Source organism: Ambystoma mexicanum, chromosome 6q (assembly GCF_040938575.1).
Source record: "Ambystoma mexicanum isolate Mex_15411 chromosome 6q, UKY_AmexF1_1, whole genome shotgun sequence".
Taxonomy (NCBI): domain Eukaryota; kingdom Metazoa; phylum Chordata; class Amphibia; order Caudata; family Ambystomatidae; genus Ambystoma; species Ambystoma mexicanum.
The window spans coordinates 353663506-353668553 of record NC_090937.1 but is presented as its reverse complement, the minus strand read 5'-3'; positions in this window follow the sequence as shown (position 1 = coordinate 353668553).

Here is a 5048-nt window from a genome sequence, read left to right as displayed (position 1 = left end):
CTGCCCCTGGTGGCTGGGGGGTGGGGTGGTGGGAGACATGGGTGGGGGCATGGTGGAGGCTGCCCCTGCACTGGTGGGGGGTGGGGTGTTGGGAGACATGGGTGGGGGCCTGGTGGAGGCTGCCCCTGGTGGCTGGGGGATGGGGGTGGTGTGAGACATGGGTGGGGGCCTGGTGGAGGCTGCCCCTGCACTGCTGGGGGGTGGGGGTGCTGGGAGACATGGGTGGGGGCCTGGTGGAGGCTGCCCCCTGGTGGCTGGGGGTGGTGGTGGTGTGAGACATGGGTGGGGGCCTGGTGGAGGCTGCCCCTGCACTGCTGGGGGGTGGGGGTGCTGGGAGACATGGGTGGGGGCCTGGTGGAGGCTGCCCCTGCACTGCTGGGGGGTGGGGGTGCTGGGAGACATGGGTGGGGGCCTGGTGGTGGGTGCCCCTCGTGGCTGGGGGGTGAGGGTGGTGGGAGACATGGGTGGGGGCCTGGTGGAGGCTGCCCCTGGTGGCTGGGGGGTGGGGGTGGTGGGAGACATGGGTAGGGGTCTGGTGGAGGCTGCCCCTGCACTGCTGGGGTGTGGGGGTGGTGGGAGACATGGGTTGGGGCCTGGTGGTGGGTGCCCCTGGTGGGTGGGGGTGGTGGGAGACATGGGTGGGGGCCTGGTGGAGGCTGCCCCTGGTGGCTGGGGGGTGGGGGTGGTGGGAGGCATGGGTGGGGGCCTGGTGGAGGCTGCCCCTGCACTGCTGGGGTGTGGGGGTGGTGGGAGACATGGGTGGGGGCCTGGTGGAGGCTGCCCCTGGTGGCTGGGGGATGGGGGTGGTGTGAGACATGGGTGGGGGCCTGGTGGAGGCTGCCCCTGGTGGCTGGTGGGTGGGTGTGCTGGGAGACATGGGTGGGGCCTGGTGGAGGCTGCCCCTGCACTGCTGGGGGGTGGGGGTGCTGGGAGACATGGGTGGGGGCCTGGTGGTGGGTGCCCCACAGTGCTGGGGGGGTGGGGGCGGTGGGAGACATGGGTGGGTGCCTGGTGGAGGCTGCCCCTGGTGACTGGGGGGTGGGGGTGGTGGGAGACATGGGTGGGGGCCTGGTGGAGGCTGCCCCTGCACTGCTGGGGGTGGGGGTGGTGGGAGACATGGGTGGGGGCCTGGTGGAGGCTGCCCCTGGTGGCTGGTGGGTGGGGGTGCTGGCAGACATGGGTGGGGGCCTGGTGGAGGCTGCCCCTGCACTGCTGGGGGGTGGGGGTGCTGGGAGACATGGGTGGGGGCCTGGTGGTGGGTGCCCCACAGTGCTGGGGGGGTGGGGGTGTTGGGAGACATGGGTGGGGGCCTGGTGGAGGCTGCCCCTGGTGGCTGGGGGGTGGGGGTGGTGGGAGACATGGGTGGGGGCCTGGTGGAGGCTGCCCCTGCACTGCTGGGGGGTGGGGGTGGTGGGAGACAGTGGTGGGGGCCTGGTGGAGGCTGCCCCTGGTGGCTGGGGGGTGGGGGTGGTGGAAGACAGTGGTGGGGGCCTGGTGGAGGCTGCCCCTGCACTGCTGGGGGGTGGGGGTGGTGGGAGACATGGGTGGGGGCCTGCTGGAGGCTGCCCCTGGTGGCTGGGGGTGCTGGGAGACATGGGTGGGGGCCTGGTGGAGGCTGCCCCTGCACTGCTGGGGGGTGGGGGTGCTGGGAGACATGGGTGGGGGCCTGGTGGTGGGTGCCCCTGGTGGCTGGGGGGTGGGGGTGGTGGGAGACATGGGTGTGGGCCTGGTGGAGGCTGCCCCTGGTGGCTGGGGGGTGGGGTGGTGGGAGACATGGGTGGGGGCATGGTGGAGGCTGCCCCTGCACTGCTGGGGGGTGGGGTGGTGGGAGACATGGGTGGGGGCCTGGTGGAGGCTGCCCCTGGTGGCTGGGGGGTGGGGGTGGTGTGAGACATGGGTGGGGGCCTGGTGGAGGCTGCCCCTGCACTGCTGGGGGGTGGGGGTGGTGGGAGACATGGGTGGGGGCCTGGTGGAGGCTGCCCCTGGTGGCTGGGGGGTGGGGGTGGTGGGAGACATGGGTGGGGGCCTGGTGGAGGCTGCCCCTGCACTGCTGTGGGGTGTGGGTGGTGGAAGACATGGGTGGGGGCCTGGTGGAGGCTGCCCCTGGTGGCTGGGGGGGTGGGGGTGGTGTGAGACATGGGTGGGGGCCTGGTGGAGGGTGCCCCTGCACTGCTGGGGGGTGGGGGTGCTGGGAGACATGGGTGGGGGCCTGGTGGAGGCTGCCCCTGCACTGCTGGGGGGTGGGGGTGCTGGGAGACATGGGTGGGGGCCTGGTGGTGGGTGCCCCTGGTGGCTGGGGGGTGGGGGTGGTGGGAGACATGGGTGGGGGCCTGGTGGAGGCTGCCCCTGCACTTCTGAGGGGTGGGGGTGGTGGGAGACATGGGTGGGGGCCTGGTGGAGGCTGCCCCTGCGGGGTGGGGGTGCTGGGAGACATGGGTGGGGGCCTGGTGGAGGCTGCCCCTGCACTGCTGGGGGGTGGGGGTGCTGGGAGACATGGGTGGGGGCCTGGTGGAGGCTGCCCCTGCACTGCTGGGGGGTGGAGGTGCTGGGAGACATGGGTGGGTGCCTGGCGGAGGCTGCCCCTGCACTGCTGCGGGGTGGGGGTGGTGGGAGACATGGGTGGGTGCCTGGTGGAGGCTGTCCCTGGTGACTGGGGGGTGGGGGTGCTGGGAGACATGGGTGGGGGTCTGGTGGAGGCTGCCCCTGCACTGCTGGGGGGTGGGGGTGCTGGGAGACATGGGTGGGGGCCTGGTGGTGGGTGCCCCACAGTGCTGGGGGGGTGGGGGTGGTGGGAGACATGGGTGGGTGCCTGGTGGAGGCTGCCCCTGGTGACTGGGGGGTGGGGGTTGTGGGAGACATGGGTGGGGGCCTGGTGGAGGCTGCCCCTGCACTGCTGGGGGGTGGGGGTGGTGGGAGACATGGGTGGGGGCCTGGTGGAGGCTGCCCCTGGTGGCTGGTGGGTGGGGGTGCTGGGAGACATGGGTGGGGGCCTGGTGGTGGGTGCCCCACAGTGCTGGGGGGATGGGGGTGGTGGGAGACATGGGTGGGGGCCTGGTGGAGGCTGCCCCTGGGGGGTGGGGGTGGTAGGAGACATGGGTGGGGGCCTGGTGGAGGCTGCCCCTGCACTGCTGGGGGGTGGGGGTGGTGGGAGACATGGGTGGGGGCCTGGTGGAGGCTGCCCCTGGTGGCTGGGGGGTGGGGGTGGTGGGAGACATGGGTGCGGGCCTGGTGGAGGCTGCCCCTGTACTGCTGGGGGGTGGGGGTGCTGGGAGACATGGGTGGGGGCCTAGTGGTGGGTGCCCCTGGTGGCTGGGTGGTGGGGTTGGTGGGAGACATGGGTGTGGGCCTGTCGGAGGCTGCCCCTGGTGGCTGGGGGTACAGGGGGACATGCGTTGGTGGGCAGTAGTCCAAGTTGACATGTGGGTTGGCTGGGGGTCATGGCCATGGTGGATGGTGTGCCTGCAGGACATGTGCAGGGTAGGCCCCTGTGGTGTGAGCCACCTGCAGGGGCCGTGGAGGGTGTAGAGGGAACACCTGGGAGGACCCACACGTGCAATTCACGTGTGGTGCTCCCCGCGCACCCCTGTAATACACGTACCCTGATGGAATCGCGTGTGGAACTTCCCGCGCACCCCTGTAATACACGTACCCTGATGGAATCGCGTGTGGAACTTCCCGCGCACCCCTGAAATGCACGTACCCTGCTCGCACGGGCCCAATCACGTGTGGAACTTCCCGCGCACCCCTGGAATGCACGTACCCTGATGGAATCGCGTGTGAAACTTCCCGCGCACCCCTGGAATACATGTACCCTGCTGATGTTGCGTGTGAAACGTCCCCCGCACCACGAAATACACGTACCCTGATGAGATCGCGTTTGGAACTTCCCGCGCACCCCTGAAATACACGTGCCCTGCTGATGTCGCGTGTGAAACTTCCCCCGCACACCAAAATACACGTACCATGATGAAATCGCGTGTGGAAATTCCCGCGCACCCCTGAAATACACGTACCCTGCTGCAATCGCATGTGGCACTTCCCGCGCACCCCTGAGATACGCGTACCGTGCTCGCACGGGCCCAATCGCGTGTGGAATTTCCCGCGCACCCCTGAAATACACGTACCCTGCTGAAATCGCGTGTGGCACTTCCCGCGCACCCCTGAGATACGTGTACCGTGCTCGCACGGGCACAATCGCGTGTGGAATTTCCCGCGCACCCCTGAAATACACGTACCCTGCTGAAATCGCGTGTGGCACTTCCCGTGCACCCCTGAGATACGCGTACCCTGCAGAAATCGCGTGTGGAACTTCCCGCGCACCCCTGAAATACGCATACCCTGCTCGCACGGGGCCAATCGCGTGAGGTACTTCCCGCGCACCCTAGTGATACACGTAGCCCGCTTGCCGTGCTGGTACAGGGTTAGCGCAGCCCTTTGCGCTGGATTGGGTATATTGATGGCTTTTCCCTGCGCGAGAGGCGTTCTTGGGGGCATAACTGGCGCTGCTGCAGGGTCGCTGCACCACTGTGCGCCACGGCTGGTTTTGGTGGCTGGAATCCATGAATACGCTGTGCGCGGAAATGGATTTTAGCGCACGCGGCTGGCGCAGGGATTCGCACGCGCACACTGTGCGCCAGCCGAGTGCGCCACTTGTGCGCTGAATTCTATGAATTACCCCCATGGTCTTGTAGAAAGATTTAATAAGACACCTGAAGACCATATTGCAGAGGTTAGTGGAATAGGATAGCGTAAATCGGGGGCAGATAATTCCATGGGCTTTATTTGCAGTTAGGAAGACCCCTCAGGCTTCTACAGGATTCTCCCCGTTCAAATTACTCTATTGACCCTGTGATGTCCTAGCTATGTTGAGAGAAACCTGGGAAGAAAGATAAGAAGCCCCAATACCACTCCCCCAAACTGCCAACCAGCTAAAAGAACACATGACGGTAGTTAGATCTTTGGTACAAACCCATATGGCCAAGGGGAACAACAGAAAGCCCCCTATGATAAAAAAAAGTTTTTCTTTTTCAGTAGGCCAAAAGGTATTA